The sequence below is a fragment of the Larus michahellis genome, chromosome Z, assembly GCF_964199755.1.
Source record: "Larus michahellis chromosome Z, bLarMic1.1, whole genome shotgun sequence".
In the NCBI taxonomy this organism is placed as follows: Eukaryota; Metazoa; Chordata; class Aves; order Charadriiformes; family Laridae; genus Larus; species Larus michahellis.
Window position 1 is genome coordinate 26,117,223 of NC_133930.1, and position 19,897 is coordinate 26,137,119.

A 19,897-nucleotide genomic window follows, 5' to 3' on the forward strand; every position below is an offset into this window, starting at 1 on the left:
TATGAAAAATAAAGCACATTCGGTTGTCTGGTTTCTACTATATGGCATTTCCACCGAAGACTGCAATTCCTTTTTCTATGTCCCATTCCCCTTGTACGGAGTGTCCCCTTGGGAAGCGGGGCCCAAGAGCCCTTTCTAGGACGGGACAGGATATTACAGCTTGGTTTGTGCACCAGCATCCTTAATATTTCCTTCCTTTCAGAAGCAAATAGAGCGTACCCTTATCTGAATGCTAATTTCCTAGTTAAAACCCTCCCTTGCTGACAAGGGACTGAAAGAGTTTTAAATCACAGATGTAGAGTATCAAATGCAATAATGCTCTTGCAATAGTGCATTGAAGCCTCAATTAATTAACCCTTGGGCTAAGTAGGCAGGTACATGGTGGTGGCCACAGGCGGTGGATGGATGAGATTTAAATGGGCATCTCATTTCCTCAGCACGGAACATGCCGTTTGGTTCAGAAAGGAGTCATTTTACACACTCGCCTCATTTACGCTCAGCTTTAATCCCTTTAATTCCACCTGAGATCCAAGCAAGAATGGGAAAAGAGAGTGAGGTGCAAAAGGCTACAGAGCTGGTCTTTGTTTACATATGTTTCCCTGGGGACACCCCCCCAGCAGAGCCAGGGCTTCTGGCCTTTTCATCTGGCTGCAGGGATCCAAAGCAGTTGTCATATGGAAATGGTTAAACAGAGATTACAGGGAGCTCTTCACTGCAATCTACCCCGTTTAGAGCCTGAAAAGTAAGGACCAGGGAGAGGAGGCTGAGAGAAGGGGCTGCAGCTTACCCCAGCGGCCATCGGGATGCAGCAGGGACTGGGTGGCAGAGGGTCAATTGGCAGAGGCCACAGTGGTGTGGGCCTCCCATGACACCACGATAACAGCTGCCGCTTTCACTTCAATGTCCCATATGGGTGCATGTTCACGTATGATGTAAATCGTGTTCCATGGGTGATGTAAATCTCCAACATCCCTCTGGCTGTCTTTTACGTATGTGACATGAAAGCTTCCCTGCCGAGAAAGGGAACACGATTCTGCCACATATCAAGGGTAACAGACTAGTACTGTAAAAATAAAAAGATCCCCCAATGATTTCTTTGAATCGCTTAAAGGCTTTTGGTCAGTCTGTGCTTTTCTTCTCTTTTGTGCTTGCTTTTTGTGGCCCTCCTAATACAGGGACCTGCTGGCAAGAGCTTGTGCCAAAATTTTAAGCAAATGTTGCAGAATATTTATGGATAATGAATTTTGAATTTATTATAGTTATTGCACAGGAAATCTGATATCTCAGCATTGTGCTCCTTCAATCAAGGATATGCAGACAAACGCGTGACCTACGCAACCAATTAACCCAGGTAGAATTTAAAATATCAGATACTTGCAGCAAACTTCACCTGAACAAGACTGGGAATTGTTCACAGAAATTATTCAGTGAGTGGTTGAGAATAATGAACTTATATTAAAAAAAATCAGAATCTCCTCCTTACCAGCCACAGAGCATAAAAATGCAAAATATGTCCTATTATTCATTGCAGCTACATTATGTGCCTGGGTCTGCTAAAACAGCTGTATACAAGGTAGTGCTACATATCTGAAGGTATATAAAGATGGTTTGAGAGAGGGTCCTATTTTTAGCAGATCCAAGCTGCAGCGTGCTTGTATGAAACGCTTTGTGTCGGTGTGTGCTTGCTCCCACCACGCGGAGCAGTGCTGCGAGGATAAAGCCAGGCTGTATGGACAGTATGTGGGCATTTCTCCAGAGCTCGCTCTGTGCCAGCCTCATTTCTGCACATCCAGAGGCATCCTCAGAGAAACCCACACAGCAGTGGGTGCAAAACGGGAAGATGCCTGACACCTCCCGTTTCCCCTCTGCCTGTGCTGCTGGCAGCTGAGGCCAGACACATTCATTGCACCTGTGGGCTGCTGCCATTTTGTGCAACGTGCGGAGAAACGTCGCCTGGGTCCAGTGCCATGGGATGATGCACTGCCAGCGGGGCCTACCGGGGTCTCTGCCCCCCCTCCTCGTCCCACCTGCCACCCCCACTGGGCCACGGGACTCTCCATCTCATTTCCCTCCACACGATTTACCATCTGTGAGCTCGTCTTTAACCTAATAAAAATCATCTCGCTTTTGACTAACAAGAAAAGGAAACAGTGCTCATTGTGGGGTTTGGGGAAAATGGCCTCGCTAATCTGCAGGATGAGAATGGAGTGATTTATAGGCGGATTTAACTGTGGGCCATGATTAGGGGGCTGGTAGTAAGTGCATTAGATGTCTAAGTGTGGCAATAGAGTAAATAGGCGTTTTATTTATCGCAGTGCCAGGGGCCTCTTAGCGGAAGAGCGCTTCTCCAAATTGAAATATAGCAGAGTTTACACTCCTGATTAGGGCTTCAAGCGCAGAGCCCAAGGCTATCAGCGAGCAGAAACAACGCTCGCTGACACCTAATTGTCACTGGATTAATGTGCAAACAGGGACAGCAAACAGCAACAACAAATAACCCGGTGTCAGAGCTGCTGGTGGCAGTGTCCACTAAGTGACTGGGGGCCAAATTGAAGTTTATATCTCAGAATCTGCTGAGATCAATGCATCAGCTGAGTAGACAGGGCTGGAAATATTTCGCTGTTGTATGTGTTGTATGTATTTACATACGGTACAGGTGTGAAGCTAGCTATAAAAAAGGAAAAAAAAGGATTCCTTTTTGTGCCCTGTGTGAACTGTATGTGTAGTGTGTGTTGTACCGCCAGGTACCAGCAGAAGCTCCCCCTCCAGAAATCCATGTTCCCCTTTGAATGCCCCTAGACCCCCAAAAATTAATTCCTTATGAAGGTGCCCAGTGTGTGTGTCTGTGACTGTGTAATAAGAGAGGCAAGGCTTGTAAGGAAAGGTAAGGTATTTCATTAGACCAGCTCATTCTCCGTGAGTTAAGAAGGACAAACATCTGAGCTCAGAAACCCCTCTTTATACAGTGAAATACATAATCCGTAAGTGTGAATTCATATGCCTCAGAACAAGTAACTTTCATTCTTTGACTTATTAAAGAAGGTATGTATCCCCATTATTATATGGGGTTCACAGATATGCCCGTTGTTAGCATGTGTATCATGTGAAACTACCTACCCATATGTCCGTAAACTAAGTACGGGCAATACTGTTCAATTTATTTCCTTTATACTTCATAGCCATTCAGGTAATTTATGTGAATAAGGTCTTTTGCTCTATGATCTTGTGACTTTCACTGGCATCTCCATATAAAATTTTATAACCCTGTTTGTGAATCAAATCATTCCCACAACAACTGATTCAATCTGGGTCGCCACCTGTCCAGCTTTGGACTGGAGGAAGCAGTTTGGGCACCTGAGCTCTGGTTTTTCCACTTCTGAATCTGGTTGGCTTGCCTGTTCCAAGGTATTTCTACTCAAGATCTCACTACTGCAGATAAATTCTTTGGAGGTAAAAGAGACAAAAAAATCCTGTGCTGTTCATTTACAGCAGCCGCCTTCTTTTAAGCTGAGAAATTAGCATCTTTTCCTTGGAACAAACAAAAGCGATTAAAAATGAGCCTAAAAACAATTGCAAGAACTGGTTAGCAGCCAAGGAGATCACATATTCAATCATTTTTTTCCATAATTAGCTATTGAAGGAGGAAAAGTCACAAATATGTGATTTATGTCTCTAAATGTATTTCTAAAGTTCTTAAGTTTTATTGACCATGAAAGTTGGTCTTTCCCTGTGTTAAGAACTGAAGAAGCTATAGAGCTAGCTAGTAGCTCAATGGTGCAAAGTCTTATGATTTAATCTTGACATTTGCAATTTTTTGCTGTAAAATATTACTTTCTTTATTTCAGGACTTTAGTGTAAAACCTCGTAATTTTCTTTAAGCTCCATTTGATTGTCAATTGCACAACTCTGTCTAAAGCTTAAAGCTTATGATTTTCATACACATATGATTTATTCCTTTTGTAACACAATATAATGTACTTTGGTGCAAATTCTCCTTATTTCTCTTGCATCCTGATCTTTTCTGCCTTGTAGCTAGGATTTTTGTGTGTGTGACAGTACTCGGGTATGTGAGCTTTGAACTTTATATAGATTCATTTAGAAATGTTTCAAATATCCATCTCTGGGATTGAACTAGCTGCATATCTGATCTACTCTGCTTAATGATTTCCAGGAAGTGGTGGTCTTGCTATCGGCATATTTGGAGAAGGAATGTGATCAATTTTCAATACTGAAACCAGTCCAACCTCTATTTACACAGAGTTTATTTCAGAGATTCAAAGCTGCACAAGGGTAGGGAGATGTGGTTTATACTGCAAATGTGCAAACATTTCTGGTTTTCTCTTAGTTCATTTAGAGTCAGAAAATCATAAAACTGGGTTTGCAACAGGGAAGTCCCAAGTTCATTTTACTAACAATATGCTTGATGAATTCAATGTATTTTTAATCCAAGTGTAAAACTCTAAGGACATCCAAGGTGCTGACTAGAGCATGAAAATCTAAATTAATGCTCTGCCAGAATGACAGTACTTAAACAACCAAAATATCACCCACAGGCATTAGGCTTTCTGAGAAGTTCATAATCTATATATTGTTATTGTAAAGATTGTGATTTCATGCAGAAAATAATTCACAAATCATAATTAACATCGCTCCCAATAGATGATGAAAGGCTTTAAATATACATTTTACATTTTGCTGTTTCAAAAAGCTATACAACCCTGTAATATATAATTACTACAGATATATATCATAAAATGGCCATACTGTTCAATATATAAGCAAAGACTCATAAATCAAGGGATAGTCTTTCTTAACTGTATGTAATGTTGATATTTTACATTTTAATTACATAAAATCTGCCAGTTAATATCCTTCAGCTATATAGATCCATGTATGTCCATTCGCAGCCAACGGACTATTTGAAACAGCTTAGAGATGGAAGGCGCTCGTTTATACAGACTGTTGTAAAATGGGGCCCGTTTCCTTACTTGGGCAAAATGCCCACTGGAGAGAACAAGAATTTTGCCTGAACAAGGACTGCACAATTAGCAGCAAAGCATGCCAGAGTGTTTTGCACCAAGGAGCACTGAATAGTGTCGCCCAAAGAAAAATGCCCACGTCTCCCCAACAAACCTGAACACAACATTAGGTGTGAGAATTTAGACCCCTTCCTGTGGAAAGAGAAAAAAAAACCCAAACAAATAAAATGTAGGTTGATTTGCAGTGGTAACAACCTAAATCCAGTAGTGAAGGACCTCACTGCATCGTCCTGTCTGCTGGTGAAGCCCGCTGCCAGGCTCTGCACAGGCGCTGGGCTCTCAGCCAGCACAGCCGACGGCAGGACTGGGGCCTGAATCTATTCCTCACTAGCAGAGCTGACTGCAGAATTAAAGCTTTCAGCCACAATTTTCAAGTTGATAACACATGGGCACAGCAATCCCATCCACGTGATAGCGATTGCAGCATTCAGGCACTAGATTGTAGGCTCCTCTGGGCAAAGACTTTTCGTTTTGTTTATTTATAAATCATCCAAGTGCATCTATCACGCTGTACGGATGATAATAATAAAGAGATGCTCATGGCTCCCAATACAGATGCAGCAAGGAAAACACTGTGAAGTTTCGGGAGGAATGAGAAAAAAAGTGAGAAGACAATAAATTGCATTTAGTTCACTGAACTGTGGAGGAGGGAAAAACAATAAAACTCTGGCTTTAACAAACCCTTATTGAGACACTGATTGCTCTGTAACAGACATAGTTGTGCCACGCTAACGTTTGCTCATTAACCAGTCATGAATTTGTGTCACACATCAAATACTAGTAATGAAACAAAATTAAAATAATGGTTTGCCTTTTAGCCCAAATATACAAGGGGTGTTAACATGCCTACACAAACATTTCAAACATCACATTAAAATATGTGTTTGAACAAATATGAGTTGAGGGTTGGTTTAAATTATGTCAGGTTTCAAGAAAAGGGGGACTGGTGTGTAAAAAGCACAAGAGAAAAAAACAGCCTTTTGAGTACAGTAGGGTTGCCAAATTACTCTGCCAAAAATCCCATTACGGAAAGGTGGGCTGAAGCAGGAAGACAGGCTTGGCCCTATTGTGCATTTGTACACAACAAAGTGCCATGGCATAAATCAACATCTCAGTATGGAAGACCTACATTGCAGAGTTTTATTTCAGTGAATCGGCTTTTTTATTAATCTTTGCTTTTACCACTCTGTTTTTTGAGCACTAGCGTGGTAACCATAGGTTGCAACTATTGTCTTTACTAATAAAAGCAATGCTCTTGCGGTTAGAAGGGTTAATAATGTGAGTTAACGAAGCAAAATTTACCAGTGAGGTTGAACATCCGTTAAAGAAATGTGAGAAATCTATCAATTCAATTACTGCATCCTGTAAAGTGTCTTGATGCTTTGGACTGCTTCAACACGACGGGATGAGCTAATCATCCAGGCAGCCCACGGCCACCAGTACGGGGAGGTCCCGCTCCCACTCTGTTTCCCCTTCCCCTCTGCCCCTGCTCCCAGCCAGGCACTTCTGCCACTTGCCACGCACACTAACCCTCCCCAGGCTCCTCTGAGAGCTGATTCAGCTTGCCAACCTGGCAGAAAACTAATGCAGCTAAAGAGGGGTGATTTTCTGCTGGGTGAATGAGCTGGAAGAAAAAGAGGGAGGTTCTGATGAGCAAAGGAGATGGTGCAAGGCAGGTGGTGGCACCATGTGGCCAAGAGCGAGAGACAGTGGGAGGGGGAGAGAAGAAAGGACTAGTGGGAGAAGAATCAAGATCTGCCTCTTTGGGAATCAACAAACCATGAGATAGGCACAGATACCCCTACAACTGCAGCTCTAGATTGTGATTTTGTTATATGAAGTGTCAGGTGACAACACCAACTTGAAGCGTTCCTGCCCCCCCGACCACGAAGGCAAATGCAAAGTTACTACCACTACTATTAGCATTCACAATGAGTAGTCTCTGAATTGGAGGCAATAGGGCACAACAAGTCCAGTAAAAGCGTTGGATTAAAGATAAGTGGCAGCTCAGCAGACTGTGCCTCATCTAGCAGAATAATAGCTTAGTTGAATCTCATGTTGACAAGTGAAAATCAGTCAAGGTATAGAAACCACCCTGCTCTTTGATATTGCCAACCATGGTGGGGCAGTTGTGACTTGAACAGGGCACCAGCATAGGGTCCTCTGAGAACCCCCAGTTTAGATGAACAGGTTATTCCATTGAAACAGCTGAGGTATACAGAGGCTTTCCTCTTAAACTATCCCATGTGAGGTCTCAAACAATTCATTTATGTGTTCCCTTCTGAGTAGGAGAGCAGTAGCTACCTGGGAAGAGTGTGTCCCACTACTGCCAGGCGAAAGAAATTCTGATGAGGGCAAACTCTTCTCTGAATGTGTGTGCAATCTCTCCTGTCTGATTATATCTATGAGCATCACCAAATCCCCAGTTACCTCTACAGCAAGACAGGGACTCCAAACAGTAACAAAAAACATCCAGTGCTGTAACTTCTAGTATAATAGTCCTAATGATCTGAATTTGGGTTTGCTTTTTAGCATTAGAAGTGCTTATGTTAGTTGCAGGAAAACTGAGGTTATACGCAGAAGAAAAATGACTATTCTAGTGTATTCTGAATTTGGAAGAGGTGCTTGTTTGTTTATTAACTGTGTTTTTTCACTGCCTTAGAAAAAAATCCATCTAGAACATAAGCTTTTAGTATAACACCTGTAAAGGCCAAAATACAAGCTTCCCAGTGGTTGTTAGGATCCTGATCCTCCACATAAAGTAATGATGTAAATACACTGAATGATATGAACACCTATAAAAGTATGTAGCAAAGATGTGTGGGAAGCACACCAGATTTTGTGTATGCATAGAGACAGGAAGATAAAAGTATGAAAGGCAGTGGCTAGCAATTATAATGCGCTGTGGGACAATATGCTCTGTGCAACCCATATTTTGAGTGCTGTTAGTCCAGACAGGGATCTTGTTTGGAGGTCCAGCCTAGGGAAGGCTGCTCAAATCAAGGTGGGACATCACGGTCTGAGACGTGTAGTCTCTGGGACCCTCCATATTAATAGGAGAGAAACTGTGATCATCTGTGTTTTACACTGACTAGGTGTAGTGCTCCTAAAGGGAGTGAGGAAGTCCCAAAGAGACGCCTCTGGAAAGTTCCTACCATAGGGAAGATGGACATCTTGGAAAAATTAAATTAATCCTATAATAGTGTATAAATTTGTACAACACAGCCTTTTAAAATATTCCTAACTCTCAGAAGACTTAATCAATGTTATACAAATTACAGAATCATTTAAGAGTGTTGATATGAAGAAAAAGCCCATGCTTCTGTCCCTGTGGAACGTTAACAATATCAAGACAAGCTGCCTATCCAAAATACCAATGAAATTACATATCTTCTGCCAAGGTTGATGAAATTATGGTGGCTACATGTCAGTTTTTTCCTTTTTAAAGGGAAATCTATGGTCAAGTATGCCTTGAAGTTCTTTGGGTTCATTAACAAGGTCAAAACCAATGTTATTTTACTGTTTGGAATCATTTTTGGCGGAACAATGAAAAGAAACCATAGTAGAAGTAGTCTTAATATAATCATTTTCTTTTCATTGTTCTTTATGGGAAAATAATTTGGCCCGAAATTTAGTGGTCCCATCAGGGAGGTGATATCTTTAAAAAGGTGGTCTGAAGGACAGGTTTTACTGTACTTTAATAGGCTTATAGATTAATATAAATCTTAATATTCATAATCTGTACTATTCCTTTTCTCAATATCTCGTCCATCTATACATCTATTTGTAATGTGTGTTTCAAACACAAGTTAAACTTGATTTTATTGAAAGTACTGATAGTGCTATAGGGATAATAATTTCTGAAAAAGTCAGGAGGTCAAATGTATAGTTAGTTTTCTCTTGAAAACAATCTTATTTAAAAAATCAAATACTAGTGCCTTGTAGCTAAATGTTCCCTGAATATTTTGAAATATCCGATTGCCTGAAATAAAAATATATCAATTAAACAATGGATATTATTGCAATGAAATGCACAATTATCGGCCCAATTTGTATTCCTGTGCAAGGGTAAAAACCTGGAGCAATTCCATGTAATTCAGTGTCAAAACCACCAGTCTGTTTTTACTAGAGCTATTCTGGGTTTGCAAAATTAATCGAATCATTTTAATTTTCAGGCCAGAAACGCAGCATTCTAAGCTTCCCATTACAGAAAATCATGTAAGTAGCGTGTAAGCCCACTTTTTGTAGCTTGCTTTTGCAGATGACACGATGCTAGAAGGCATACCCGAAAGATATCTAAGCACTTGAAATATTTGTCCCCAAGGACACCTACAATATTTATTCTAGGTGCAGTGCTTTTAAATGGGAGCAGTTGTTGTCATTTGTTGTTGTTGTCATTAGTTTTTATGTAAGCTGTACATAGGAAAATTTACAAGTGTCTGCTAATGCCTCTTTGTATTAACAGAGAACAGCAATAAGCAAATGCTGCTTGTGTGAAGTGATGAGCATTACTTTATAATACCCAGCCATTATCTGCTAACTGAAAAATTAGTTGAACTTTGGTAAATTGCATACACAGGCCAGTACTTATCTACTTTCTGCTGATTAGAGCATGAAATATTTGCATGATTTGAATTGCTTTTACAGAAATCAGGACAGAGCATGTCAAATACCCACAGTACATGAAAAAGCAATGCCTGCTACATGGAAGATACTGGACCAAATCCTGATTGTGTTTAGTGCAAACTGTGGTAACAGGCAGGATTATCTTGGAGGTACAGCCCAGTTCAGAATGTGACCACAAAGTCTGCTTATATTTTTTCCTGTCACCTCTTAGCTGTGCAGCAGCAAGTGATTAATGTATTACTTACTGGCTATTATAGAGCTGTTGGTCTGTTTTGACTTTCTTTTAATACGAGCCGAGCATGAAACCACTGTGCACTTTCTAGCGTGAATACCAAAATGGATTTCGTAACTAGTCGGCAAGATAGCCCAGATTTTATCTGCCAACTATTAGATGTCTGATCTTGGACTGGATTACCATGGAAAGCCAAAAAAAAAAAATCCTGGCGAGATATGTCTGAATGCTGAGAAGCGTTAGCAGAACTTTGCAGTCGAGCTGACCATCTGGAATAATGGACAGTATTGGCTGTCTTCCATTAGAGGGAATCATTCAAAGTCATAACGGGCAGTGGTCACTAGGGAAAGGGACGGAGAGAAAGCTAGTCATTCTTTTATATTTGTATGGAGTATTAGTGAAGATTTATTAAAACACTTGTCTTATATCTACAATTGACAGACGTGGTTATTAATATCTTTAGCTGCCTTTGATAAAGATACTACTTGCTATATTTCAAAATGGTTTACAATATTATATCAAGTACAACCTCTTTATTGTGGTATTTCAAAGTTCAAAAAAAAAAGGATGGTAATATCACCAGGCTTTATGTGGCACACAGACAGAACAGGAGGTTTTGCTAAATTTTAATAATCTAAAGAAAATCTGGTTCATCCTTTAGTTGTACAACCCTATATGTGTAATAGCATCATTTTATGTATAATTACTTGTCTTTTTTGATTAGAAGAATTTATTAATGTGTCCACACTTCATGTGAGGGCTAAAAAGAATTCAGTTATTTATTTTTCTATGATAGTTATTTGCACAGTGAATTACAACACAATTCAGATGGCAACATCCCCAGATAAAAGATGATCAGCAAATCTTACTCTAATCCTATACAGTGATATCAAAATATCACTGTTTCATTTTGATATTTCAGGAGAAGAATAAGCAGCACGTTTATAACAGAATTGCTTTGATAATTTATTTGATGGCGTTTCCTTATAGGTACCTTTCCTTTGTTTTTAGCGATAAACAAAAACGAACTAGTGATAAATAGAAAGGGGGCATTGAAAAAGCTCGTGGGTTCATGACCCACTTTTTAGTATTTGTTAAACATTTGCCCAAATCTTGAGGTGCATCTTGTCTCCTAAAATGCATCCAAGGGGACAAAGGATTTAAATCACGTTCTAAACAATGTTTTTTAAAAGCCAAAGTTTGTAACTCACAAATACCATTCACAAATACTACTGAAAATGTTACTTGATAAGCATAAAAGCACAATATTAAGGGTGAATAAAACACTTTATCCTGACCACTTCCTTTTCTGTGAATGATTAACATCACCGCACACACATCCAAACCACACAAGTCCCAGGCCAAATTCTGCCATTGTTTACGTCTCACAGTCCCAGAGGAGTTAATGAAGTTGCAAGGCTGTACAGAACTTGGTTCTTTATGTCTCTAACCTCATCTGATAAATGTTAATATTTACCCATATATACTGAGTAGGAAACTCTAGTCATTTATTTGGGCCATGCTTAAAAAAAATCATTCGGACCATGCTTTAAAAAAAGCAGAATTTTTCCACTATTACCCATTTTTAAATGTTGCTAAGTGGGAGAAAACTATCATGTCTGTCTTCCCTGTTCCAAAACCAAGCCCAGCGTTTGCAGATAATAGCATCTGAGGCAAACTTCCACTCCACGGTACAGAATGGTAGGCTTCCCAAAGTCCAGCTGATTATTTCTCTATGCATGCATGTTGTTCCACCCATCCAAGCTGTTGCATAGTCAGACGTATTCAGCAGGAAAGGTGCTAGTTTACTGAGCTTTGCAGAAGTCATTTGCCTTTTGCCGACAATTTCTGGAGCTGTGTGTATACAGCAGCGGGAACCTGGAGTTTTTGCTAAGTTTTGCAGCAGTCTCCTCTCAGCCATTGAAGCCTTCCTCATCTCTCTGAGTTCTGGATGTACCGTTAGCCGCTTCAATGATACTCATTTTAAAAGGTTAACAAACGAGAAGCTAAACCAACCATACAAATAACAGCCAAAAGAACAGTTTCCAAAATGTGTTGCTGTAGTGCCATTTCCAATTTAATATTCAGACAGAGTAAAGCTAAAGGCCACCAAACCAGGTGGATGAAATAGTTCTGCATTTTATGACTCATTCTTAAATGAAATCTCTTAAATATTGCTAATGAAGCCAGTTATCATATACAGACCTGTAATGCGCCCTTTCTAAGCTGGTTCAGTTACATTTCCCTGTCTAGCAATTTACCCCAGGCCCCTATTAAATGAATTATCACGGCTCCTAAATCATCTCTGCGGGGGTTTCCGCTAATCCCATCAAGACACTTACACTCCCTTTCTTCCCTCCTAGTGACATAATGAATTATTATTTCATGGGGAGCTGTTAAAGAGGCCCCTTTGGAAGAGTGTAATGTGCAGTGCGGGGAAGGGGAGGGAGCTGCCTGCCGGGGAAGCTGTGGTAGGTACCACAGCCCCGGGCTGCCCGGACGCCCTGCTGGTGGGGAGACAAAGGCTACCGGCGCCCCAGGCTCCTTGCGACTCCTCTGGGGCTGGCCCTGACGGCCCCCCTGGCCCCGGGAATGACAGGCGGGCTCGCTCCCCTGTCCCCACTGTCCCCTGCCCTCTGCTTACCCTCATGGTTGTGAAAAGCAAAGGGAGAGGGAATATAAATGTTTTCCTTAACCGGAGGAAGCACCCCGCTCACAAACCACTTGCGGAATCCATTAGGCTAATTTATTAAACACAATTTGCCTTGTGTGGCTGAACTGAGTAATGATAAAAAACATAAATAAGGAGAAAGCAGCATCACTGAGCTGTGGTCTCTGTGGGCCCTGGCCCCATTACGACGCCCCTGGCTTGCAGGGACCATGTCCTTGCTACCCTTCCCTTCAGCCTTTCTGGCACCACCAGAAAGGGGTACACAGGGTCCAGCGTGGGGAGGGGGCACATGGTTGCGTGAAGTTCATTCCCCACTTCTGGCTGTACCCAGCTCTAGGGTTGATAATTAATAACAATAAAAGGAGAAGGAGACCATTAAGCAGTAGCAGAGTATTTTGCCAAGAAAAGGACTGCACGTAGAAACAAGCACTTCCCTCAGGGAGGATAACTTTCAGGCCTCTTTATTCTCCAGTCAGACTTCTGCAGGTGTCCCTCTGACCACCTCTTTGTTTCTTCCCTGTGAAGAGCCATAACACAGGTTGATAGCACAAGGTTGGGCACCGAGTTGAAAAAGCACCCAGGGCCAAACTTTCATGCCATGGAAATTCTCACTGTTCCTGTGACATCAGCAGAGCACAGCAGGTACGGATGACCTCAGAGCTAGTCCTGAGGTTGATGGGAGGAGGACAACATTCACAGGGCTGTAAATCAGGTTTACAGCAGATCCAGAAGGGCTACAGGGAGAAAAGCCCTAAAACAAGTCCTGGTATACAGGTCAGACCTATTTTACCTTCACTGTTCATTAACTTTTTGTGTAAGATGCAGCAGCAGAGTGATAACCTCAGCAGAGCGATCACCTGTAGTGTGTTTGCCTGAAGAGTGGGAGCAGAGCACTCCCAGATGAGACCTCTCAGCTGCCCTTTACTCCTGTAGTTTGGTGGAAAGTATTAGATCAGAGCCCTGTGACAGCAACTTTGTAGGACTAGTCATTTTGCAAAAGCTTGTTCTGAGCTCATATAATTTGTTTCATCAGGGATTGTAAACTTTTCAGATTAGGGATGTTTTCAGTTTACACACCAAACTACATTAGCTAGTGTAAAATACATGAGAAGAACTCTATCAAAGATCTGTCTGGTGTAGCTGCTCTTCAAACGTGGCCAGATGCACCTGCTTACGGAAAGTTTAAGGGCAAGTATTGTGATTCTTTTTGGCAATCAACTATTTAGGCAATTTAAGATGTGTTGGAACCATGTATTTATTCACCTTTGATATCTCTACCTGTCATGAACGTGTCTAATCCCCTTTTAAATACATATATACTTGGTGATTCCCCAACAACTTTTTTTGCAGGTTATGGTCATGCTCTGAAAAGCCTATTGCCTGATCTTCCAGTTGCCTGACCCTGCTTGTCATTCTGTATTCATCAGTTCCTGATTTTACCTGTTTCCACCATCTTCTCCCTCTCTTGTCTCTTTTCCAAGCTGAAACATTTTTTTTGGAAGCCATTCCATGCCTACAACCACCTTTGCCCTCATCGGTACTTGAGGTTCTTTAAAACATGCACTTGAAGTGGAATTGTAGAAATTAAAATAACCAGTACAAAGACAGAAGCAAATCATAGTCCTTTGATAAACTCCATATACTAAGCACAAATAGACAAGTCTAATATGATGAAGTAGGTGTGTGGGGTCTGTTTAGTGCAACATAGAAGTTCTGGTTTTGATTAGTAAAATCTCCAAGAAGAGGAAGAGATATAGACACTACTATCACTCTGTAGACTAATCTGTATTCCTCATTGACTTCTCCATTCCAAACTTTCTATAGAGGTGCCTAACCCTGAAAGAAAACACACTCCTCCCTCACAAAGCTTAGAAATGAAGGCTGGTTTTGTGCAGAGTGTAGAGGAAATAATTAGGGGTCTCACTAGTTCCAGCTGTGTAAGAGATACAGGGGGAGAGGGGCAGGCAAGAACAGTGTTTTCTCTGTAATCTTTAGTTGAATAACTATAAATGCTCCTTTGAAATTGTTATGGTCTGTCAGGTAAAACCAGAGGTGCATGAAACATTACATTTTTAATTTATTATCCATTTCTGTTTGCAAGGATTTCCATTTTCTTAGATGATTTGAATCTCTGTTCTAGAGATGATTTGAATCTCTGTTCTAGAGAGTAATAACAATGTCAAAATAAAATTCAACCCAACAGGTTACCCAGCAGATTTTGCCAAATTTTAGACTGGCAAAATCACCTTCCAGCCTTGGAAAGTTTAGCTTGATTTTGATCAAAACTTAATGGTGTGAGTTTTCTATTCAAAACCACATTTTTGCCTCAATTTGGTCTGACTTTTGGACTTGTGACAAAATTCTCAAAGTAGTCAAATTTAATCTAATTTCAACTGAAATCTTGAAAGATTTGCATCTGTCAGGCCAAATATGTTCTGCTATATGCATGATTGAAAACAGATAACTAACCTCCTGCAGGGATAGTTATAGTGTGTGCCTGTTGTCAACAGAATTTTGGTGGAACAAAGGCCCTACTTCAAAAAATATGACACAAGCAAAATGGCCATACTTGTAGATATACAATTAGAGCATTAAATAAAAAATTAAATTATAAACCATTTAAGCTTTGAGTTTGTTTGGTATTTTTAAACTAATAGATCAATTAACCATCAGCATCTGATCATCCTAATTGACTTTTCTGAGAGGAGTGCATTTTAGGCACTTGCATTTTGAAATGGATGATATGCATATTTGTGAACTGCCTCATCTTAGTGCTGCCATGTCTGTATCAGAAGGAACAGCTCAAAATAAAATTTGAAGAAGGGCTTTTGCCACTAGCAAATGTGAAAGACCAATTAGTTACTAAACATTTAGAAGCTTGCAAATGTGACTAGAAGCATATCCAGAAATTGATGAGCTTCCTTTGATAATTTAAACAGCTCATTATTACTATAATTTTCAAACCAATAGAGAAAAAATATGCATCTTACTTTTCATTATCTGCAGTCATTTTTTTGTCTTCAGTCTGGAATAATAGGTATGACTTTATTATCATCATTGTTATTGTTATTAAATTCATTTATTCCAAAAAGAGAAATTGCCCAGTTAACAATGAAGAATATGATTTTGCTTAGGGCTAGAACAAAAATTTGACTTTCATCATCTCAATTTGACTGGGATCCAGATTCTTTTTTATTTTGGAAACAAAGATTATTGTTGCAGTCTCTACATGGGTAGGACTCCAGAAAGGAAAAAATGCTGATAATGGTTTGTCTTTCTGATGCATATTTTCAGTTCTAATTAAGTAGGGTGCTATGATATCGTGTAATATGTCAGAAATATTTTGCTTGTTTTCTCTGTGAATTGTCCAGGATGCATGTTGACCCTACAGCACAAAGTGTGTAACCACAATTCTACAGGATAAATAGTGCCTGGTTAAGTTCGTGTATGAAACTTTGCCCTTCTTTCTTGCATATGAAATGTAAAGTATCTGATGCAGATGAGAAAATTCGTAGTTCAAAGTTCTGCCACATACATGAAAGGAGAAGCAGGCCTGGTAGCAGCGAAACATAGGACATTTCAATGTCCCAATGATTTATTACTAGAGCAAGTGGAAACATAGCAGACCACAATATCATTTATCATTTAATTACAGATCTCACTGAAACACCTAGTGTCTGACCACACAAACAGTGTGGGACCCTCCCTTGTATTCCCCTCAAAGAAATGTTTTATGATACTACTGTTTGGGAGAATCTAATTGGCAGTTTTCCTGATAACCTGTTCAATCAACTTCAAGTTTATCATTAGACTTCCAGCATGATCAAACTTTCTGTGCTTCATTTTCAAAATGAGAAGTCACTTTCCTTTTGCTATTGTAACTCTACAGGTGGATTTAGAGGTCATTTTTCTTCATAGGACATCTTGGATAATGGAACAGAAGTGTTTGGGACTCGTTCGGGTGATTTTTTAGTAAGTTATGTCCTTTCAATGTATGCTAAAACCATGTACTGGTGTTCATCAGTCCCACTGGAGTTACAAGACACTAGGGGGAAAAAAAAACAGCCCATAAGCTGTGTACTATACTTATGTTTTATTGTCATAGAATCTCTAATTATCTGTGGATCTCAGAATGTCATGAAAAATATTGATTGATTAAGACACACAAGGCCTCTGAGAGATAAAGAAGTAGGATACCCTTTGTTCAGAGATGGAATTGGAAGTGTGGTGACTTACTCAAGGTCACGCAAGGGCTCTGTGGAAGACCTGAGAAATCTGGAATTGTGACACCTGATAAATACCCTGCGCAACCCAAAATCTTCCCCTGGAAAATATTTCTCAAGATTGGTGACAACTGAAGGAATACACTACATATACTAAGGGGTAGAATATTCTGAGATGTAAAGGTTAAAGGACTTATTAACTGGAAGCTGTTTCAGCTGACATTTAATTGCAAAAGGTTGAATCTGAAGATAAAGTGAAGCTAGAAGTAGTTTGGTCTTGCACAGAGGAGTATTCTGGAATCTTCCTCGGACACTTCTTATTGGTATTCAGTTTCATTGTTGTTAATATTTTTTCAGTTAAACTAACTAGTTATTTGAAAGATGTTGATTGCCATATTGGATTTTTTCCCCTTAGAGATAAGCTGTGATTTAATATTTATGTATTTTTAAACATGGTTTCCCATCAGCCTTTGCTTCCCAGTCTCCATTCAGAATTACTGCTCCTTAGACTAAAAATTAGTTTTGCATTAATTTGTGAATTACATTCTTTAATACTCCCAGGAAATCTGAATTAGGGCTATATCCTCAAGCTCTTACTTATTGGGAGTAATTCAGTGGAATTTTTGGCTGAATAAAAGGCACAGAATCTGTAATTTAATGTTTATATTTTCCTCAAAATAAAAACAATCTTCTCCCTCTACAGAATTCTTGCAAAGAGTATGAGTCCAACCTAATTCAGCCGTAGTACAGAGGGGATTTATTACCAAATTCTGCCTGCTGAGGGTAGCTACAACATCGCACTAATTCTAAATGGACAGTTTTAAAGCAAACCAAAGCTGTATTATTTGATGATTCCCATCCAAGCCATAATCTTTAGCAGGTATTCCTCACCTTCTTCTTGTGCATTAAGACAAAGGAGAACAAATCTTGAAGCCATGCTGGAGTGTCAGAACCAAACCCAAAGACAGCTTTAGAAAAGTTGGTCAGTGATCAGCCTGCTGCTCTTCAGTCCTGCCCCCTGCCTAAGCCCCAGTGACATGTTCCCACCACTTCCTAAGGAAAACTGCTAGTGATCATGTCATCACGTGGTGAATTGGATCAACTCAATGACCCAGCTGACCATCAAGAACATTGAATTTCAACCAGGTTAGAGAATTGGTTTGACGCTCTATGTGGTCCCACTCCAGGTAGCACTGGCACAAGGTACTCAATAAGGCAGGACTACGCCTTTTTGATGATAGTGTGGCCTGAGATGGGCTTAATCCAACCATGGAAGTTTACCTCACACTTTGATAACATGCCCTGAATACTGGGAGCTCAAGCAATACCAATCAAATAAACATAACAATTTTGTTAAAACAAATTGTTTATGAAATACAACCTACAGCCACAGAGCTGCTTCTGGTGTTTATGGCCACATTCAATCATTTCTGATTCCCTGCTTTCATGGTCCTCTCTTCCAGCCTGTATGCCTGGGAAAATTCCAGCACCCACTCTGACTCTGCTGTTGTAACGCAGCAGTCTTTCATCGTTAGTAGGAATTTTTCTGTTTACTCGTTGGTTTCATTTAAAGCAACTGAGTTGTTTTTAAACAGACCTGCCCTAAAGCAGTCACATAACCTCTGTGCAAAGCAGCAAAGTCAACAACAGCAGATGCAGACCCTAATAGGAAAAGGAAAGGGATAATTTTTTGCTGGAGTATGAGTCTCCAGTGGGCACCCACTGCAGCTCCAATTTCAAAACATCCAGCCTGATGAAATGCTCATAATGATGTTTGCACATCAAGTTTTATGGTTCTGAGTAAGGTTCAGACCCTGGGAAGTCTCTGCTTTGAGGTAGGGTAGAATCTGCCTGCAGAAAGAGTCTCTTCTGGGGCACATGCAAACTGGAGTTCACTTTGTTGTGAGATAAGTGTTAAACTTGGACCAAGGTTTCAAAATTCTGTTAAATATACTTTTAAAACAGGAAGGAAAGAGGGGCACAATGTCAACATAAGAAATATCTCTTTTTTGGGTTAGCGGTCTCTCTTTAGCTGGGATACAGATTCAGCAAAGGTTGGAAAGATGTGTCTAACTTTATTTTGGAGTAGCTAGATAGTAGACTACAAGCTCATATTTAAACATCGCATACAATCAGGCCATAAGTTTAAAGACTGAGAAATGGGGCCCTGTATCATGTTTGCCTCTGAATCATTTTGTGCAAGTCAAAGCCTCTCTTGCCTCAGTTTCTCTGTGCAGCATATGAAATGAACAGCGGGTCCCATTGCCTACCTTTGCAGTGATTTGATATCTCTTTGAGAAGTGTCCTGTATGTGCAGAGTATTATTTATTCATAGAGGGCTGTGGTTTTATAAATGCAGTAAGAGCAACTGTGTTTTGAATATCAGAAAACTTAAAACCTGTCAACTTTATTATAGCTGTCTATAGCATTTATAATGTTTTAAACTTCCTAAAAATCATTGCAGGGTGAATGAAGTGAAATGTGTTTAACACTGAACATTAGCATCCTTTATTATTCCTATTTCAAATGTAACCCTCTTTTCTTTACCTTACACAAAACAGCCCTATTTCCAGTTCCATCACTGCTCTGTTAAGTAATTTGCGAAAAGCTAACAAAGTCTGGCTACATCCTCATAGCGACTGTTTAAACCCATTACTTTCTCTTTTAATCAAATCGCTGTTGTGTCAAAATATACAATTCTCGCCATGAATCTCACTGGCTTGTTACAGTTCACCGGTTGACCTTGAAAATGTTTGCTCTCCTAAGCGTCTTCTCTTCGGCCTCCAGCTAAATTGCTCAAGACCAGGCCTGATCATTTTTCTATACGCAGAGAATTCTCATTAACATAAACAGAGCAGCAAGCTTAACTGCAACAAACAAAAATCAGCAGTAGAGAAAGAAAATTCAAGAAAACCTTGGATGCAGAATATTGTCTGTGTTAGAGTCCTGTGTGTAGTGAGCAATTTTTTTTTTACATTCATGTCTTGAATTTTCTATGGGAATAACCCCTCAATCTCAAAAAGCGATGTACCATGTCTATAGCTGCTTTGCTCCTTTTTATTTATTTCTTAGTTATCTTTTCTTTAGAAAATATCTTAAGCCATTG